The sequence below is a fragment of the Pleurodeles waltl genome, chromosome 4_1, assembly GCF_031143425.1.
Source record: "Pleurodeles waltl isolate 20211129_DDA chromosome 4_1, aPleWal1.hap1.20221129, whole genome shotgun sequence".
In the NCBI taxonomy this organism is placed as follows: Eukaryota; Metazoa; Chordata; class Amphibia; order Caudata; family Salamandridae; genus Pleurodeles; species Pleurodeles waltl.
Genome location: NC_090442.1, coordinates 844,720,739 through 844,743,249, shown reverse-complemented (window position 1 = coordinate 844,743,249; position 22,511 = coordinate 844,720,739). Strand labels below are relative to the sequence as shown.

The following is a 22,511-nucleotide window of genomic DNA, read 5'->3' as shown; positions in this document are numbered from 1 at the left end:
GGTTACAGAATTTACCTTCTCATTCCATGGAAGTCTTCTCAATCAAATCTGTCTGAAGCCAGCTCTCTTTGAAGGGCAGTGGCAACAGCTTTCTGAGAGACTGGGGTTCTGGTTGGTCGTCCCTTCTTGAGTGATTAGTTGCTCAAGCTTTCTTGCCACAAGACTCTATAAGAACAGGATAAAAACTTGAAATCTTGAACTGCACATTAGTAACAAAGTAGAATTAGGTCTAGTCTGCTCAATATCTGTGTGCAATTTTGGATTTAAGGCCCACAAGCATGTCCTTCAAAGGACAGACTGACATCTATTCCTGATATATCACCTGGTCAGTACAACATGTAATTCAAACAGTTTAATACATTTCTTCCCTGCTTATCCATGTGATGATTTGCATTTCCATAGTTCTGAATGCAGGATTCCTTATGGGACCACTGTCAGTCTGTGGAGGGCCGGTCAATGGTGCCAGAGGTTGGCAGACTGTGATGACTGATTAACTGTGTCTCAAGCCATGAAGTATTGTTTTGCTTTGTTGTACTATGGGGGCAATATTCTGTCATTGGTAAATCTTCGATGCAGAATGTGAGCTCATTTTGACAACTTGATGTTAGAAGAGGAATAATCAACATCTGAGCAGTCTTATCATTTGACCACATTTGAGCTCTCTGAAGTCCACTCCGCTCAAACAATCTAACGGTGGTCTCAGATGGCAAATCTCTTTGGCAGACAAGCTCATCAGGTTACTCTAAGAATAGCACAAATGGATGTTAAAAAGCATGGTGTATCCAGGGGCATGGGGTGTTGGGATTAAAAAAAAGGTACATACTTAATAGCCCCAGCAGCAAACACAGAAGGCCGAGATGTTATCTCCAGACGCCCAAAGGTCAGTTTGAAGAATGTCATCCTATGAAGAAGCAGGTGTGGGAATGATTTGTTTGCTTTTCCACCAATTCCACTTGAAAGTGAAATAACACAGGCTACAATAATCCTCATTGTTTTGGATTGACTATGCCACTGGTGGTACTCAGATATTCATCTGCTCTCCCTGGAACTTGGCTGCATATAAACAAAACTGCAGTTCCCTTCTATAAAAAACTTCTTGGTTCGTACCTTGTTAATTCATATCTTTTGTTGCAAAATAGTATGAGTTTTCCTCGGACAAAGTGCACAGTATAATTGCATTACTTTGAAATTAGTGTATTGAAACTAATTCAGTGTAGTTTTACTATGAACAGCCCAAATTTTATTTTGAGCATGCAGACTAACAGTAAATGAGCGTCCTCAACGCCTATACCCTTAACCCAATTCTGTAAACTATTGGCCCCTAAACCCTTAAGCATATATCTTAAAACCCACACCTTTTAATCTCTGTAAGCTTAACACTATATCCAAAGTTATGTTCCTTTTACCCCATGCCCTAGGTCTCAAACTCTTAGCTCGCTGCTCCATAAGACGCTACTGGTAACCGTGCATCCCTAACAACATACCCCTTAATCGCTGTGCTCTATATCTCTTGGTCATAATACTTAACAGTAGTATATTTTGGGAGCAAACACTGTGTGAGAAGTGATCCTTTTGCAAAGCGCTTATTTTTAGAACTAATTGTGAGTGTTGGTTTTAGAAGAATTTATGAGCTGCCACACCTAGAAGGGGGTCTGTTAATTAAGTCTCTGTTGCTCTTCTTACCAAAGGGTACTTCTACCTATTTTCAGCAGCCACTTAGAGGTCTGCCCACACCTTTGCCAAGCCTTACAGTACTGACCACTGCTAAGGTGGATAAAGTAATGTCATCATTGCTACACACTTTGTTTACTTAGATTTTTCTGTACGCCGTTTTAGATCTTGCCCAAGACAACTCAAGTGAGACATTTTGTTAAGCCTAAAGGGGGCTTAGAGCCTGCCTATTGCATAACAGTGGTTGGGTTCCTCGTCCTTATTTCTGTGCTTTCGTTTGGTGACCACGTCCTCTTTGTGTGTTTGACCCTCCTGTGACTCTTGGCCAAAGTACTTCCCACTAAGTGTCCTTTTGCTGCTCACACGTTGACTGCTGTCCTGTTTTTTCTTTTGGGGGGAGCTCTCTATAATACTGTTAGCAGTCAGTCTATTTTCATCCCACACCCTCTCCTTGCTTCGAACACGCTTCACTGTGGCAGTGTGTCTGCGTGTGCACATTATATTTTGTTCTTTTTGCTGTCAGATAGACTTGTCCTTCCATGTTACCCTTGCCACCGCCCTCCCATTCTTCGTCCCTCTCTGTGTTGCCCTTGCCCCCCTCCCCTCCTCCCACCCTCTGTCTTTGAGCCTTTTGACTCCTCTCTCTTTATCTCCGTCTTAGTTACTGCTTCAAACACCCTAGAAGTTTATTTCGGAGTGCATGTCACTGAAATTTGTCTGCTTGTTTTTGTTGTGTTGTAGACATAATATTCTTCATATTGCCCTCTCTCCCTAAGTCCATCCAGGGTGACTTTAGCTGCTCCCTCCCATCCTACACCAGTGTGTCTTTGCCCCCTCCCTTCCACTCTTCATCCTTATGACTTTTGACCGTTCTCTCCCATGTCATACAATACAGAGACAAGCTATACCATACCGTGCTATATAATGCTAGTCTATCCATATAATACAACATATAGCAGCTGTGATGTTGTACAACATGGCTAAAAAAAAAAACAAGAGATCTCGCACAGGTGAGACCTGTTGGCTTTGCCAGTGCTTCTTTTGGTATTTCCAACACATAAGGATGGGCTTGCTCCTCTTTCGCGTATTTTAGTGTAGGAGGAAAACCTGATGATAGAGAAGAAAAAGTTAAATATAATCCTCTTTTTCTACTAGCTTTTCCTTCGATTTGTAAACGTTCTGCTCTTCTTGTTGGCTGAGGTGGACTGAAAATTCTATGGGCGATGATGGGTCCTTGTCCCACCAGTCACATAAAATTAACTGGCTTAATCAACCTGCAAAAAATGTTGGGACAGTGCAGGTTTTTTTTTTGGGGGGGGGGGGGGGGGGGGGACGATCAGGGGGTTTGGGGAGCAAAGTTCGGCGACGTTTTTTCCTATGATCCAAATGTAGTTAGTCTGATTCACAATTGACGTGTAAAAGGGACAGAAGATGTCTCCCACTGGTTTGTTTTTCGGAGAAAAAACTGAAGACTCCTTCCAAAGAACACATGCCTATGAAGACCTCCCTATGGCCGCTCCCTCGAAAAAACACTCTTTTCCCTCCGTCCAGCTAAACCCTGCATCCTGCTGCTCCTCTCTGCGTCCCTCTGCTACCTGCGCCTCTCCCAAGACACCCCTTGTTCCGTACTTATGCCGTTTTGTAAATCCATTTAATTAGTGTTGCTTCTTAGTTAGGTGTGCATTTCATAACTGACGTACATATATTATCTAAGCAAAAAATGCAATTAAATTACTTTTAGAATTTTTCAAATTTTAAATGTGTCCTTACTCCCCGTGCATGGATTAGTGCGGTGGATTTGGTACAACTGATGAAGGCAGAACAAATACAACTGATGTTGAACAGGTTTCTAGCCTTTCCCCTTCTGAAGATTTCACAGGGGATGTCCTAGAATGCAGACTGTATTCCTGCTTGCCTTTGACATTCCGAATGCGTTATTTGTTGAAAGTAAACCGGGACTGACTAGTTCACATTGACCCTGAAGACTTTTGCTACTCTGTGGAACACCTAACACCATGGTTTGTAGTTGGTCGCCTGTCCAGCAGCTAACAATTGATATAGTTATATCTTGAAGATTTCAACATTGGTACTATGTAGAACTACCTCTGTGCAAACCAGAAAATACGTTTTTCAGCTGTTGCTCATCTTTAGTGTTACAATATGTCAAACCTAAAAATCATGATAATTTGATAATAAGGTGCAGAGGAATTGGTGTTTTTCAGATTATAGAGCAGTTGTTAGTTTCCATGGTCCAACCACCTGGAAGAAAATAAAATTGGCCAAAGCTGCCCTGAAGGATTGCAGCAAATTCCCAGCCTGCTCTCTTCAGTACCTGGTATTTTTTTATTTTTGACATGGTGGTACAGACGACATTGGAACCAAACTGTTTAATTGATAGAGAAAACAATGAGGACCAAAATGACAAGCCACGTCATATATGATGATCCCTGAAAAAGAGGGCTTCTTGTGTCACAAGTACCCCATTTCAAAAATACAGTCCTTGTCACCTGTCACTTGGTTCCCTGCTGCTTTGTGCCTAATTCGAGCCAGTAACCCTGCTCATTATTCTTCCTGCCGGTCTCCATCATAGGGTGGGATGTGGGGGAAGGGAAGGAAGTCTCTCACCTGGAGGTCACGTTAGGATGGTGTTAGCTCCCCCCCTGCCTTTTTGTCTAACTCGGTATTGACACAGGTAGAGCAACAGGTGACCCCAGGGCGAACCAAGAGCCAGGTGCTTGCCTCTTTATTGCTGTGACGCCCCATATTAGCATCCTCGTCTACTGCTGCTTGGTTCCCATTATGTGCCTTAATACCGGTTTCCTCCCTCCTGAACCCAACCTCTCAGTCCCTTGGTAGCCTTACAACTGCACCCTGGGAAAAGGTTAGTATATGTTTGTGTGTTGGCAGCTTGCATTTCTCCTTCCTGCAATGCATTTGTTATGTGATGTGCTGCGAAGCGTTCTAAAATCTATTTGCTATGTCACTTCTTTTTTGTCCCTTCTTGATGAGCATTCAATACCTTTTCTTCCTATTCAGTCGTATAAATGGAATATTGACTTTAAATCAAACCACTGAGATTCGATTGTTAAGTTCGCAGAAATGTTGTAATTTGTTTCTCACCTCCATTATTTCTGCACACAAAACACGTTTGACTCTCCATTATTTTCATTTAGAGCGCCGGGCTCATTTAATATTTTCCTGTAGTCATAGAAGCAGAGTTTTGCAAATATGTGCAAGGTAAACTCATTCAAATATTGTTCTTTTGAAGGTCAAGGTGCAATTAGTCATAATTTGACTAAGTCAATCTCGCGATGGTTAAAAACATCGCTATACAATTGTAGGCAGTTAACTTATGTTTTTGGTTCCTTTAAAGCAGATACATAAACCGTTCAAATTGTTAGTTGTAGTTGAAATTGTGTTTATAGAAATTGGATACTTGTGCTTCTTGAGATACTTACCTACTGAATTCGAGAACGCTGAATGTCTTCACTGGTGTGAGGTTCTGGGACAGACGAAGCAAACTTTTTTATTTTCTTTTTGCGTGCGGTTAATTGGGAGGCCGTTTTCACTGTATCTCTAAAATGCAACTGCATCTCACATTGGTCATATTTCTGTATTACCTTTTTGCAAGTTTGTATTACTTTCCTTATCCATAGCCGCTATTCTCCTACTATAGCAAGGAAAAAAAGAAACAAATAACAAATCATAATACATATACAAATCATATACATTTTGCATCTTGTGCCTTCCTGATGCCCACACCACAGAAATAGCCAGTCACGAAACTTTGAGTCGCTGCTGTCGCTGCCTTTCGGGTTTCAGATATCACATTTACTGTGCTCTGGACTGATGCAGAAAATGTTCAACAGTAGCTACTAGTTACTCGTGCCGTTTTCCACACAGCACTGTTGTGGATTCTATAACCGAGTGAGCGAATGTTTTGCCGTTCTCAATCGGGTATTCAGTCTCAAGGACAGCAAAAATATTCTGCCTTGTCACTGTAAAGGACAGTGCTATCTTTGAATTCGCACATGAATGGAAATGCCAATTCTTTTATGTCAAAACCATTGACGTCTAGGGATACAGCAGGGTTTCAACGTGGAAGTAGTGTTTACTGCGGGTAGTTTTTATTCGTGTCAGATTGTCAGAACTGCATGGTGATACAAGTTTAGACAACGTTTTGTGTTGTATGTTATGTTGTGCACTGTTTGAATGCGTGCATTTCTTGTTGGATAAGTATTTTGTTGACAGTATCTTGTATTCAGACGCCTGTTTTATTCATGCTGTTGTGTATTCAGTTTTCTTGGTAAAATGTGTGGTATTGATTTTCTAAGAAGCGGGGTGTTTTACCTTGACCTAGTTTGTGTTCACTTCCCTGCCGACCAGCTCTTGTCTGTGACTGTTTAGCAGCACTGTACCTCCGAACTTGATTGTGGTGGTGACTGTCAGTTTGGTTGTGAACCAAACAACCAACCAGACTGAATCCTCACAATTCCTACTTCCAAAGTATTTAAATAGAGTATGGATATAAATCCGGTTTCTCATATAGGCATAGGACTTGACACTTTCCTGTTTGGATGAGGGGATCTTATCTTCTGTTCAAAATGGGAAATTCCTCCTGTTTCCCTAACATTCCATGACCCTAGTGTGTTTATAGCTGTTACTAGTTGACAGTCATTTTTCACTACTTAACTTGCTCAATAGCTCTCTCTACCATCATTGTATTCAGTTGTCTTGTCTGTACCAATAAAAATGTCTTCACCCAATCTTGTAAGTTTCTCTGCCTTTTCAGTTTATCATATACTTCCCTAGTCCTTGAGATACTTTACTGGGAGGCTCTTGTGGTATCCCAGTGCCTTTTGCTATCTAGGCCTTGCCCAGAATTCTTATGCAAGGACAGAATAAAGCACATGCCACCCATACCCTAGTGCAGCCACCCCGTGTGTGAATGACTGTAATCAAGACTTTGTTTTTAGCTAATTTTATAAAAACATATATAGGTAAGGCAGTCTCTTTTCTTTTATGATTGCATGTATGTAATGCCTTTCAGGTCTAGTTATGTGGCAAGCCTTCCTTAGACCATCATCTTTCAATTAAAAAAAAAAAAATGAGGAAAAAACTGAAAACAGCTACATTGTGTATAAATTGTTTTTTTTTTTTTTGTTTCTGCCCGACCAGTCTATCTGATGATTAGTTGTAAGAAGCCAAAGAGCAAGCAAAAATGTCATCTAGTCCAAGTCTCGTTGGCTAGAAGAGAAAGCTGATGCGGGCAGGCGGGGATAAGGACCTATGTGAAGTTTTTATGTTTGTTGGGAACAATATACTTTGTCAACTATTAAGGCATGCGGCTATTTATTTGTGGTGTATCTTTTTGACTATGAACTATACACGGGTATTTGTAAATAAAGAGCACAGATGGGGTGCTTAGCTGTCAGCTCGGTGTCGTCTTTTGATATTTTCCAGGTCACCTTCATTATTCCAGCATCAGGTGTAGTTAGATCCCTTGATTCAAAATTTCCTACCATCTCTAGACCCACCGAATGAATGGGTATCAGCAAGATTTGAGGGGAGGGAGTATGAGGCATTGTCGGTTCCTAATGTATTTTCCATTGATGGGAAAATTGGGATATTTCGCTGGGTATAATGGGATTCTAATATTGAAGGGGCTTATCATTGTTGCCCTTATTTGTAAGATCCTTTAATATTGCCTCCCATGCCTTTGCCACTTCTCTATGTACGTTAAACTTATTATTTTCTACTATGTAACAAGTTTTGCAGTTCTGTCTATTAAGCCAACCTTTTCCTCCGAGTTTCCAGCTGAAGGGCAACTGTCAATACCTATAGCCAAAATCATTCCAAGATGGCCACCATTGCACTCGTGGCCATCTTTGACTGTTTATGAAATATTTTATTATTCTTTACGATGCACTTAATACTCATCAGGCAATTGAGACCGTAAACAGTAAACTAGTATTAAATACATTTAATGATGGCTGCTTTTGCTTGTGTCCATCGGCACCTATCTTTGAACGCTTTTTGAAATACTTTAACCAGATACTGTAGCACCCACATGGGCTTACACCCCCTCACCCGCCCCCTCTGACTCCAGCCCCCCCCCCCCCCCCCCACACACACACACACCGATAATTTGAACAGCAGAACATGCTTTTAAAATCCATTATTTTTCTATGAATAGTAGTGTATATTATCTTTATGTAAATGCCTTCTTCTAATAAGTGTTAGCATTAAGTAGCAAAAATGGATTAACTATCGCCTGTTCTTAGTTTTTGATAGGACAGATTTTTTTAAAGATTCATATTTTCCCGGATATCTTAGTAGAAAAAACCCGCTGTTCACTTGGCCTTTTCTGTCACATGGATGTATTCATGCTGAAGCAAATTCTGCTCTTCCATCACCAGTTTGTAGGAATGCTGGTGGTTCAGAATGTCAGCTTGGATGCCGCCCAGGAGCTTGAAAGAATGTAAGCTTTTATATATTGAAAGATATTCTGGCTTGTGGCGAGCTCTAAGTGAGATGTTGTGTTTATAAGAGGCTGTTTAAACAGTTCGCTTCAAAGCTGCTGTGTGCCAAATGTTTTCCTCAGGCCTGTCGCATACTGTAGCAATTAAGGAATTGTTGCTGCTTAAAGCCTACAGTCTGACTCTTATGCGTTGCTTCTATGAATAGACATGGACGCCATATAATTGAGCACCAAAAGGAGAGAAACTCATTGGAAACTGTAAGCATGTAAGAATATAGCTGGGCTGGAACTTCACAAATTGTTGCCTGTTATGCCGTGCCCAGTGCAGAGAATAACCCTTAATGATAGTTGATAATCATTAGTCTGTAAAACTATTGCCGTTCGGATGAAAGAAGAAATTTGGGTCGCCTCTGATTACTGCAGAGTGTTACAAGCTTTAATTTTTGTCAGCTCGACTGTTCACTCGCAAGCAAATCAAGTTTGCGTTTTAATTTTTGGCAGGTGGGCTAGCCGATCTGTGCTGAGGTGTGAGTCCTTGTGCCTGCCTGCGTCAATTCATGTCTGTTCTCAGATTCTGCTGGAATGTGGTAGGCAGCATTTATTAATCGAGCCTACTAGACAGTGCAAGGTTACAGTAGATTTAAAGCTCGCCCATTAATTACCATTTGTTACCTTATTGTCACTCATTTGCCTGCTTCTTATTCAGTGGCTTGCCGTGTTAATCTTATAAGCCCCTTCCCTGAGCTTCCCTTCAGCTGAGAGATGAGGTATTGTGATGAGAGTAACCCTCTACCCTTGTCCCCAACGTCTTTGAAGCATAGATGTCAATGGTAGACAATTTGAAGCAAAACTTGCGACAGTGGTAGATAAAAAAAATCTTTGAAATATACCGCAAATCTTCCGCAACCTTCTCAGATGCTGGAAACATGCAACTGTCCCACTTTTTCTGAAACCCTCTGCGACCGTTTAACGCTTGCCAACTACAAAATAATTTCCCTGCTACCATTTCCGGCCAAGGTCTTCGATAAAATCTTCAACACACACCTCACTGAATAGCTTAACCACCACCAGCTACTGGACACCACTCTGACTGGTGTCAGTCAACCACGGCATGGAAGCTGTCCTCTCTGCCGTAGATGACAGTTGCAGGACTCTTAATAGAGGACACATGGCGACCCTCATCCTCTTGGATCTCTCCGTAGTATTTGACAGTCTCACTCCATCCTCACACAACGTCTGCACTATTCGGAATCCAAGGCCATGAAACCAATGGTTCTGCTCCTTCCTGACTGGTGGGACCCAGTCAGTCCGCCTGGCACTGTACACCTGTGACATCTGCAGCCTCATCTTGGAGTTCAGCAAGGAACCTCCCTCAGTCCAGCCCTCATCAAGGTTTGCATGATCCCACTAGCCAGCAACATACACTCTCATAATATCAGTGCAGGGCTTGTGTGAGTTTTATTTTATGAGATCAAGCTATTTTTAGATTTCACTTGACCCTTGAGTGGACGAAGAACAGGTGTTGGTCAAAAGAAACGGAACAGTAACAGGAAAAAAATGGTCTGCTAAATATAAAGCTTCATTCTGTACTACGGTAGTTACTGCCTCCTGTGTTTAGGGAGGCAGTTTGGTGAAAGTGGGAGTTTATAGGACCCCTGAACCCACCTTCATCTGTGAGGGCTTCCTTTTCCATCGCGTGGGATCACTCTTAATTTCCCCTCAGTCTTTCTCTTCCTTCAGTCACACCAGTGACTTGCTTCTGTGCTTCCACAGATCACTTATCATCGCCCTGGTCTGCGTCACTCCAGTCTTGCTATTCCTTATTTTACTTGCTTTCTGGAGTTTTTCAAAGCTATTCTGGTATGTCTTATAGTAAGGTTTAATGGGCACTATTATTCCTTTTCTTCATATTTTTTGTAGAATTATCCAACGTTAGTCAACCTAGTTGGGTACCTGCTCAATAAAGCTTGGATAATATAGATTGTTTCTGTTCTGTAGCCATTTAGTAGGACTGTCTACATATTGAGTGCAGCACACTCAACCTATTTCTCAAACAGATCACTCTTACATCATCTGCATCAGTACACCATAGCCTCTAAATGAGTAAAGTAGTGATAGACCTCTGAGCCTGCATGCTTGAACACTCGTTCGTGTTCTGCAAAAACACTTTTACACTTAAGCACTTTCAATAATGTCCCTCCACCATGTGAGGGCCAACTTCCACAGGTGTATGACGAGCATCACAGATTGGATGAAAGACAACTGCATGAAACTCAGCACAGAAAAAAACTGAAGTACTGATCTTTGGGAACAACACCTCCCTGTGGAATGACTACTGGTGGCCTACTGAATGAGGACCCTCACCAATACCAACAGACCACACCTGCACACTCTGCATCATTCGGGACAGCAAACTTGCCATGAGAAACAGATCAACATCTCTTCTGCCTGCTTCCTCCCTCATTGCATGCTCCACAAGATCTTCAAATGGCTCCTTGTCAACACTAGACAAACCGTCATCAAAGCCCTAATCACCAGAAAACTGGACTTACAGCAGCACACTCTACTTAGGAATCAGTCGCACCTCCAGAGGATACTACATACTTTACTGAACTCTGCAGCCAGACTTATCCTTAATCTCAAAGCGGATCCACATCACCCTCTACTTCAGGAAACTCCACTGGCTCCACATTCAGAAGAGATGCCACTTCAAGATACGGATTCACACATACAAAGCCCTATACAACAAAGGACCAGCATACATCAACCACAGCCTAAGCTTCCACCACCATCCAGACAACTTCACTCTGCCTCCCTTCACTTCGCTCACACCCCTCGCATACGTCCAAGCTTCAGCATAGCGTGTTCCTTCTCCTACTTTGAAGCCAAGTCCTGGAACGACCTCTCTCTTCACCTCCCGTCCTCACCCTCGCTAATGGGATTCAGGCAAGGAGTCAAGACCTGGCTGTTCAACTGAGCCTCTGCAAGAAGATCCTGATTGCTTGGATTCAGTCATTCGTGATTAGACACACTCTACAAGTCCTGATCGATTGAGTGACATAATACCATAGCAACTTTCATATTTCCATTTTTATTTTGAAACTAGTTGACTTATGGTCTGTAATAATTGTGAAATGTGGTTCTTTTGTGAGGGCGTTTATGCTGTCATGATATGTCGGGGGTTTAAACCGTGTTAAAAGATACACATCTCTTCCAAAGCGCTCCTCTTCCATCTGTCTGCACTATGTAAAATAGATATATTTAGTACCGCACACCATGTAAAAACCAATATAAATACACTAAGTACTCAAACTGTACTTCAGTTGTAGTACCTTTTTTTCTTAGTTTTGACCAACTGTTGGGAACATGTCCCAGAGGAAAAGTATTGCCACATAATTGCCTTCATTGTTGAAGTTTTTTTGCATGCAGGGAAAAAAACATACAGAATTCCTGGACTATAAAGAACATTTTCAAATAGAAATGCTGTACAGAATAGGATATAATCTGTGCTTGGTAACAGAAATCAATATCTTAAGGTATTGGTAGTTAAAAATAATATCATCATTTATAACCTGCATCTGCCGGCTATTAAAGAAAATACATATATACGGAGATGAATATGTGGCAAAAAGGTTTTGGCAAAGAATTTCAGTATGGTGTAATGAACTTTATTTCTATCAGATGAATAGTGAATATAATATCCTAATTTAATACTGCTGTAGATTTTACCTCTTACTGTTAGTCTTTCGTTGATGCTATTCTTATTTCTCACCATCACATGATTAGTGTAAACCTAGCAAATATCTGCTGTGATTAGCATTTCTGACCTTCCTCAGTCACTGTATCTATTAGCATATGAGAACCCTCAATACCTTATTTTACATGATACATTTGTAGGATGTATTTTTAAGGAAAAGGAGGACTTTTAACTTGAATAAGAGTTATTGGTCTATCTGTCCATTTAGGTAGGCGTTAAAATTATAATCTTTCCTTAGTGTGTCTTCCTTTTTAAAAAGAAAAAAAACTCCTTAAATTAGAGGACCGTAGATGCTCAATTCTGATTATTCATGCAGTCAAACTGTTAATCAAAAGACCAAGTTTGCTATATAAATGTGGAGACCTATCTACCAGGGTGAAAGTACAAAGTACGTTATTAGCAGACCTATTTAAGAGGGGCAGTGCTTCAGAATTCTTTTTCTTTTTTTTTTTTTAAAGAATTGCATTGAGGAAATCTTTGTGGAAAACATGTGGCATTCAGACAATTTCTTCAAAAATTATATTGATTACTTTTTTTTTTCTGGAGGTGCAAGTTCCCTTGTCACTGCAGACATTTCAGACAGGAAAGTACTGTCAACAGTTCGTTTGCTACTTTTTACCTAAACTGATTCAAACTATAAGAGTTCATCTGAAGCCGAAGTCTAAAAAAATCAGTTTTGATAATGTTGAGTCAGAGGTTGAACGTAGACACCATTCACTATAAAAACTAAAGGCTCTCATCTCACTTCTGATGCTGGTTTACTGGCAGTCCTGTCTGGTTTAGTCCCTTTGTATTGTAGCACACTGCAAGGTTCCTTTTTTTTTTTTCTCCCCATTGCCTTTGATCTACTACTTAAACTGTTAACAGTGGCCTTAAAAGATTAGTTATGCTTTTAGTTCCCGCAGTTGACTGGAAAGTAGAATGGTCCTTGTTACAGCTGTCAGCCTTATGATGGTGGGTTTCCCCCAATCTTTTTGCCTTCCTCCTTCATTTTTACTGATGTTGTTACGACGGTGCACTTTAGTACTGCTGACCATTGCTAAAGTACGTGTGCTCACTCCCTAAAAGCATAGTAACATTGGCTTACACCCAATTAGTACATTTATTTACTTGTAAAGCCCTAGTAAAGTGGTACTGCATGTACCCAGGGCCTGTAAATGAAATGCTACTAGTGGCCCTGCAGCACTTATTCTGCTACCCACTTAAGTAGCCTTTTAAACATGTCTCAGTCCTGTCACTAAAGCATGTGTGTTCAGGTTTAAATTTCCATTTCAATCTGGGGGAAAAAAACGTTTGTCTCCATTTTTAACATGTCACCCCTAAGACGTTCCCTATCTAATCCATAGGGTTGGGTGCAGTGTATTTAAAAAGTTGTACATTTAGGTTTCATGTCATGGTAGTGAATCACTCTTAAATTCGTTTTTCACTAAAGCAAGGCCTACCTCTCCCATAAGATAACATTGGGTTACTTTTTATTACATTTAATAGATGATATAGCTGAATCCCAGCAAACCCAAAAACTACAGGCCAATCTCCCTGCTCCCATTCCCAGCAAAGGTACTGGGAAAGATCACCATCAAGCAACTTATGACATACCTGGAACAGAACCAACTACTCTGACTCCCAATCCAGCTTCTGCAGTAATCACAGCCCCGAAACTGCCCTGATCGCAGCCACTGATGACATCCAGACCCTCTTTGACCGAGGGCAAACAGGAACTTTGATCCTCCTTGACCTCTCAGCAGCCTTCAACGCCAAATCTCACCACATAATGATCGAAAGACTCCACCACATCGGCATCCAAGGGGATGCACCAAGAGCTCATCCCGCAACCCTACGCTCTTCAAAGTATAGATGACCCTGCTGGCTAGCATCGTCAGATCCCATGGTCTCAACATAATTTCCCATGCAGACGACACCCATCTCTTCACTCACCGACGACCCCTCCACCCCCAGCACCAGCTTCCACAGATGCATGACAAGTGTCACTGATTTTATGAAGAAAGACTGCCTGCAGCTAATGCAGACAAGATGGAAATACTGATCTTTGGCAACAGAAGCAACACATGGTACAACTTATGGTAGCCATCAGACCTAGGAGCACACCCACTCCCTCAGACCACGCCAAAAACCTCAAAATCATCATTAACAACAAGCTCACCATGAATTCGCAGATCAACCCAATTTCCTCCGTCTGCTTCCTCACTTTGCACATGCTACGTAAGATCTTCAAGTGGGTACCTCTGCACATGAGACACACTGTCATACATGCCCTTGTCACAGGCCGATTGGACCACAGGAACCCCCTCTACATGGGAATCGGTGCACATCTCCTACAGAGACTTCAGACCATACAGAACAACACATCCACAATCCTCCTTTGTCTTCCCCAACAAACCCGCCTCACACCCCACCTCGGGCAACTCCATTGGCTTCCCATACAGAAGAAAAGCCAATTCAAGCTGCTGACACACGCACACAAGGCTCTGCGTACATTAACCACCGCCTGAACTTCCACCAGCTGTCGAGAAGACTACGCTCTGCCTCGCTTTCACTTGCTAATCCTTTCCACATCTACAGAAGCAGACTTAGAGGACACTTCTTCTCTTGTGTTGCAGCAAAAACATGCAACAGACTTCCCACACACCTCTGGACCAATCTTTTTGCCTTCCTTCTTTTTTACTGATGTTGTTGTTTTTCTTGTTGTTAGGACTGTGCACTTTAGATCGGAATATTCAGTTTGGTGTCTAAGGAATTGTAATGTAAAACACTCTTTATAAAGTTACATTTTAAGTCATACATCTGAAACTGCCACTTTTAGAAAGCTGGCATTTTCTTGTCCCAACCATTTGGTGTCCGCAGCCTGTATCCGGGGTCACATGACAGTTGACAGTTGGTCTTTGTGTATTGATCCCTGAAAGTGAACAGGTTATGGAGTTCCTATAGCCAGACGCCAAGGACATAAGTCTTTATTATTAGGGTGAGTGCTCTAAATAAATGTAGGGTCACACTGCACTACTGACAACTGACCGAGCTTCCAGTAAACAAAAGTGTACAAGTGTTTGAATATGAGCCTACGTATAATGCTCCCAGAATGCTCTTTGATCAGATGCAGATGTTTGCAGAAGCTTGTAAGCAAGATTGATGATTCTTTGCTTTCAAAATAAAATGTTTAGGAAAAAAGGGCAAGTAGGAAAACTTTTTGCTAAATTACTGTGAAATTTTAGGTACCGTTTATTTGAAGCATCATTTAGTAAAATGTGTGGATGCATGATAGTATTTCCAAAAAATATTCATAAAGAAAAATCAGTGGAACAATTGTTCAACAAGATTATGGGAAGCATGAAAATAAACAAGCACTGGCAAAGCCAACTGATCAGACATTGGTTGTCAGACTTTTGGTTTTGTCAATGCGTGTCTTGTTTTAACATTGCTTTTGTAAAATGCTATCACTATCAAAGCAAGCTGATCGAGAGGGAGATAGAATTTGAATAAAAACAAAATGTTGCGGTTAATGCGAGACCTAATTAGGGGCCCAGTTCTTGAAGAAAGTCACAAAAGTGCACCCATGGTATATGTCTTTGAATTAGTGGCTTTCATGAAACAAAAATTTACAGAAGTAGACCAGGAAATTGTACTCCTAGTTAACATTTGTGAACTGTGTTCTAGCACGAGAAAATATGCATGTGTAGATTTGCTCATGCGAAAATATATTGAGCATTTATAAGTTCACTTTCCCTCCAACCACATTTTTCCCAACCCTGGAAGAACTTATACTTCTGACCTTTTTTTTAAGGTAAATTTCCAACCTTTCCCAGTATGGGAAACAATGAGAGAAGAGCTGGGGAAAATCTTTAAAACATGCAAGTTAATAGGTTTACACAGACTTGAAGGCATTCCATCCCTGGAATTATTCCAGCCCCACCATGTAGATCTTGTAGAAAGGTGACAAAAAAAGGAAATTACTTTAATAGGGCTTGGAATTGTTAGTATTCAAGCCCTAGTATGATATTAGTCCTGGCATAATCAGTATATATATATATATAATTTTTTTTTTTTACAGTACAAGTAGATTTAAGAAGCAACCTCTTCTGTGGACAAGTAGATATATTTTTTTAATTCCACACCCCTGAGTCAAAGGGTTATTAGGTATTAGCAGAATGAGCAGGGAGGGAGGTGCAGAAACATCCAGAACCTTCTATTTCAAAGTGGACACCTTGTATATGTATTGGACTCTTAGATTTAACTCTTCAGTATACCTCTAGATCTGTTGGAGACTCTGAAGGATGGCTGTGCTGCTCAGCAAGTAGGGCTGCTACACTGCTGCCAGAGTGAGAATTTATGGAACTGCGTCATGAACCTAGGTCCACCAGAGAAATTCCAAGGGGTAGGTGGCAGGCCTCCTTATCAGAGCCTCAAGAGCAATAGTCTCTAACAACTTTGAACCAAGCACCTGGACTCTGCTGCCCCCAAGTGATGCCACCCAAGGCCTGTGCCCTCGAAGTAACCTTAAGGTGCTTTGCCAGCCCACCTGTGAGCAAAAGTGACACATATCCTTGCAGCCGCATCAGAGCCACCACTGCTGTGCGAGGCATAACAGCCTGCAGCTTCCTTGGGACCACTGCTGTGCACTACATCCTTGAAGCTGGCCCTCGCATTGCATGCTCCTCGCTGGCTGCACCTTGACGACGACGCAGGACTCTGTATCACAGCTTCTCAGAACTGCAGCTGTGCAATAAATTTTCTATTTAGGGTCTTCCAAAGCGCCTCAACCAGGCTTTAAAGTACTTTGTTCAGCTGGCCTGACTTGGTACTGTATCTGGCACCCGCTTTATCTTGGCCAGCCCGAACTTGTGATTTTGTCTTGGTCTGGCGTAACCAGATAATCACAGTTGGCGCTTTGTGCTTTTACGCACTATACTTTTATTTAAAACCTTGAAATTGCATATCCCCAGTTCTGCTGAGTAGGGTTCTGTTGTTTTGGTGACAATTAAATTACATTTTACTCTAATTTGATGTGGGATTTTTCTTGTGTTGTGATTTCACTTCATCACTGTTTAAGTCCTCCGTAAATACTTTACACATTACTGTAAGTTAAGCCTGACTGCTTGGTGCCAAGCTACCGTAGGGTTAAACAAAGGTTAATTTGGGTATTGCTTCTGTCTACACTCTGATAGGAATTGTGGTTCCTGCTCTAGTTGGGATACACCCCCGTCAGCCAGAAACCAAATTTCCTACAGTCCTACAAAAGCATTATCCACTTGTGTATTCAATACATCTACTGGTAAAAAACTAAAATGTGGTACTCTGTACAGTAAGTGGACTAGAATAGTTGATTCACCCTGGATGTTTTGTCATTGGGTAAAATTGAAATCAAACCCCTCTACTTCATTTCTTACTTGCCTGTATTCCACAAAAAATGGTAACCAAGTGTACCAAATCTGGAGTCTTTTGATTGGTAGCTGGCACTTTTTCAAAGGTATCTACTGTGCAATATTTTTGTTTACTATTTATGATGCACACTTCATCCTTTGGCTCTTTTCCATAACCCTTATCTTTAAGAGAACATCTTAAGTCTTCTAATAGTCTTTTCCGCAACTCACTTTGTTCCTCCCCAGGAGGGATGACAGAGCCACATTTAAGTGACACCTCTGAGCTTCTACGTCGGTTCCTTTCTTTCTACGTCTTCCTACATGGATATGGCGCTCGCTCCCACTTTTATCTATTCTGATGATTTATTTATTTTTTTGCCTCAAAATTGTGCTTTTTTTTTTTCCTGTGTGCAAGGGAACTAAATGTCTCCTCCCAGAGCTTTAGAGTTTAAACATTGCAAGGAATGTCCTAAACAAATGTCTGACAAGACCCTCAACGAGGTGTGACTCTGGTGTTTCGGTTCGGGCACGACAACAAGTCCTGCGAGCAGTGTGCCCTTAAGAATCTGAAAGTGAACTGGGAATGTGAAGTCCTTATTAATCTAGGTTTATTTTTTGGCCACCTGATCGGTGTTTATCTACATTTACTTTGTATTATGAGAATAAATTAAATCATAAAATGGTATATTTTAACACTTTAAACATTAAACATGCACTACTGCTTTGATGTCTGTTGTGCTTTAGCAAATTAAGCAGCCAAATATAACAAACCGACTTTGGCACTGTTTGACGAAAATGCAGGAAAGTTGGCAAAACATTATATTAAGATTACTCTTGATATTTTCACAGTCGTACAGATCCTTCAAGGCTGAACTCCATTAAAAAGGAGGAACCAAACATGCACTTCTGTACTAACAGGTTTGGGACTGTATGATCTATATGTATAAAATCTGACAGAAGCCTGAAGGGTTTAGTTTTCTATTTATATGTCAAGTTTTTGCCGCTCCTTTGGGGATGGGGTGAAAATTTTGAGGAATAAATACAAATGTTATGTGCTTAGAATTTTGGCATGGTTTGATTCTGCATTGGATGTGGCTGGCAGCAAGTTATACCCAGTGCAGATATTGCCTGTTTTGTGATCATCCATTTTTATGGGGAGTGGCAGCGAGTTGAAGAGGCGACCAAAAGTATTTTTGATTTACTCCTAACTTTTGCACCATTTGTCTCATTACATATTGTCATTTACTTATGACATAGTGCTGTTTGATGGATAGCCATAAAATTTGAAAAAAACAAACGTTATAGGGACGGTATAGTTGGATTCTAAATTAACTCGTACAAAACCTTAGAAATTCACCAGTAATAGCTTTTTCAGTTAACCATAACTTGTGCCCCGGCCGTGCCGTTTTTTAATGAATAATATTACACCAAATGTTAGTGATATTACCAGTGATGTTATAAAAGATGTCATGAGTGCTATAATATCTGGGGTAATTAGCAGGTGCATGCCGAGGGTTTGAGTTGTGGTTACCTTATGGCATGTGTGCAGCGGCAGTTGGCCGCAGGGCCGGGCCTGCGGCCAGGCCCTATGGCCAACCCCCTATAACCACCCAACCTTGCGCTGTGCACAGCCGAAGGCCGTGCGTGATGGGGGTTGGGGTGAAGGGCCTGGACCTGCGGCCAAACACCCAACACTGAGAGAGAGAAAGTGAGAGATTGAAAGAAAGTTTGAGATTGAGAAAAAGAAAGTGAGTTTAGGCTTTGACAAATGATATACTTGGAATGAGAGATTTCCGGACAAATAGAAAAGAAACATGTTTTGTCAACTAAAAAGAGTGCGATCACCTGTCAGTATGTAACTTACATATTTATAGTTGAAAAGAAACTAAAGCATGAAATTACCACATACTCACCTAGACTAGAACCCTTAACCTTTAGTGTGCATGTCTGAGACCTTAACCACTAAGCCAGAGGTGACTCCTTACTGTGTGGCGTCCAGACATTCAACCCACAGATTTTAAGGGGGAAAAATACTTCAATGTTCTATCACTAGAAATGTTTAACAGTGAAAACACTAGAAAATAAACAGACACATTGCCAAGCAAAACTAGGATTTGAACCTTCATCCTACTGAGTAACAACACAAGACCATGACCATTAGGCCAACCAAAACTGACTCTGTTCTGCTTCCAAATGTGATTAATCATTGGTACCAAACATCTTGGTAGTCTGACTCTTTGAAGTCATTGTATCGCGAGACCATTGCAATTACAATCTCTCTCTTCCATCCCTTAATGTGGGATGATATAAATATAGATTTATCTCATTTGCTCCCAGAAGTAGGGAGCTGCTATTTAATTTGCATATCTGTGTGCAAGGAAACAGATAAAAACTTCACTCTCTTCTAGTGGTGGCTGTTTGACAGCTCTCACTTGCAGAAACTGAAGTGTTTGGTCTGACTTGGTGGGAGCTGCCAAAGTGAGAGCAAACAGCTATGTCTTGGGGGTGGATGCCACTCTATGGGGGAAGGGGTGCCTCCTCCAATGTAAAATAGGCAAGGGGAGGTGGTGGGCCCTAGGCCGGGGGATTGTAGGGGAGTGAAGAGGCAGTGCCTGCAGCCCCCTTGCATTAAATCTGATTTCAGCCCTGGGGAGGTCGCGGTCCCCTGGGTATCAATCTGCCCAAGAAGGGAGGGCCTTGTGACCCCACTACTTCATTTCTTAACATGCCCCCAGGACCTGGCCCACCTAGGGGCTTCTTAAAAACAAGTGAGGTAGCCTGCGCTTTTTATTTTATTTTATTTTTTTACATGGATCCATGTATTTGCAGCAAATACAGTTATGTCAAAAATTATTTTAAAAAGTTTTTGTCCCTGGCAGGGTACCCCAGCAGCAGATCTAAGTGGTCAGAATGACCCTATCCAGTCCCTCTTCCTCTTCTTCTTCTTCTCCTTTAGCAAAGCAAACTTTCTGGATCAAGAGCTACCTCTGTGCCAAATTTAGTGTAATTCTGTCCTGTGTGTGTGAATAATGTGTGTGTGTGTGTGTATATAATGTGTGTGTATATACTTATAAAGCCAAAGGTTACAGTGAGTTTGGCTCATATTTTAAATGTACAGAACCATAACAATTCACCTGTTATAGTTAATTATCTCAAGTAACTAACTCATGCCCTAAGGTAACTAACTCGCACTCTCACCATGCAGTTCTTTCGTTAATTTTACTGCCGATATTTCATTGATGTTATCAAAGATGTCACTAGTACCATAATTTGTGGGTAACTAGCAGTGGATGGCGAGGGAGCCAACATTGTTGAGTAAATTTGGCACTGTTAAATGGATCTGCACAAAAGTAGACTTGGCATGTTTAGCCCACTTTTTTTTTTTTTTTTACAGTTTTATGCAGATCCATCAAGGAGGAAGGTTGCAAGAGGAGATGTATAAGGAGTGTTCATTTGATAAGAAACCTGACACTTAATGTATTTGCACAAAATTTGGTGCAAGTTTAGCAGCTTAAGCTTTCCTCACTTAGTCAAATTTTGAGCAGATCCATCTGGGGAAGGAGGTGTAAAAGATAAAAAGGGGGCTATAAAAGATTGATCCACTTTTAACTTTGGTGCAGTTTGGTGAATCTGCATAAAACTTGGCAACTAGCAAATTAAGTACAAGGACAGGGAGGCAGTGCTACATACAGCCAAAGTGAGTTGGGCACACTAGCGATTTTCATCCTTTGTTCTAGGTATTGGAGAGTTGGCTTTTAGGTTTCTTGGCCAACTGACATCCTGCATCCTACTCAGCGACCCTGTCAGGTGACACAAGGGAACATTGCAGTGGGATCGAAAGACTTATTTGGGCTCAGCACCAGGGAAATTTGCCAAATTATATCCAGGTTTCAGATGAGACTGCAAAAGATCTGAAGTGGCTGTTTGACTGCGATTGGACATTCATCAGACCTCTATCCCTACCCCACTCAGAGCTGCGGTGGTCATGGTCTCTGCAACCCACTAGGGCTACATCATTCTGGAAGAGGTGGAGTTTCAGGGACCCTGGTCTTTGGCATAGACCTGCATCCACATCAGCTTGCTGGAGTTGCGGGTGATTTGCTTAGCATTGAAGGCCTTCCTGCCACCTATCAAAGGTGGGCTGGTGCAAGTTTTCACAGACGTCCTGCAATAAGCAGAGCATGGTGGTATACTGGGGCTTGTGCTATGAGGCTCTGAGCCTCTGTAACTGGCGGAATCATCTGGGCATTTCCTGTATCATACACCACCTAGAAGGATCTTTCATCAATAAGCTGGACAAACTCAGTAAACGTTGTCTAGTATATCTGCAGTTTAAACCCAGAGGTGGCCCATGGTGTCTTACAGCAATAGGGAGAATGCTAGTTCAAAGTCTTTTCCACCACCACTTTTGCATGTTTGGTTTCCCATGCATTCTCAAAAACAACAAGGTGACGGATGAAATGCTTGAATGGAGATCCATTGCACACCTGTTCTGCATAGAGTGGAGCACGGAACTCCTGTACCCTTTCCAATCACTACCTCTCCCACCCTGAAGATCAGCAGCACGCATGCCCAAGTCATGCTAGTGGCTTCGAATTGAGCCAAGAGGATGAGTCCTGCCCATGTTTGTGCTTCAGGAAGATATTCTGTCATAAAAGCAAGCAGGGTCTTGCACCGGGACTGGGCAACCTGCACCCCCTTGCTTGGAGATTGCAAAGCAGCAGTGGATCTTTTTTGATCGCCCTTTCACGATTATTGAGGTTACCTTGGCAGCCAAGCACGCACTGTTCCACAAAGTCAGTGTGCTCCAGGCACTGAGATGCATTTGTGGCTTGGAACGGCACTTGTCAGATGGACCCCTTGCAGGAAGAAAAAAAGTATTTTTATTTTTTATTTTATTTTTTTATCTTTGGCCCAGCAGAGACTTGCAGTGTGCACTGTTAAAGGTTACTTGGAAGTACTCTTGGCCTCTTAATGTTTTCTGTACGACCGCCTTGTTAAAATCTTGCTTTTCCTCCAAATCCTTTTGTGATGCCCCAAAGGGACTTACATTCGATTCTCGCTTCCCTAATGCTTAGCCCTTTTGATCTAATGCACAGTCGTCAATTGTGCCTCTTGACCTTAAAAAAAGGTTATTTTGGCCCTCTTCTTCCTGCCGCCTCAAGCCACCTTTTTTCTGGATAAGCTGGTGTAAAGTACTTGGCTGCATTCCTGCTGACTCCTTTTCATG

At 41.7% G+C, this 22,511-nt stretch overlaps 1 protein-coding gene across 3 annotated transcripts in view; it reads left to right on the top strand.

Annotated features, from left to right (window-relative positions):
* Positions 1–22,511, top strand: part of FRS2 (fibroblast growth factor receptor substrate 2) — a 289,441-nt gene that overhangs the window by 22,869 nt on the left and 244,061 nt on the right. The gene's annotated exons all lie outside the window — the stretch shown is intronic.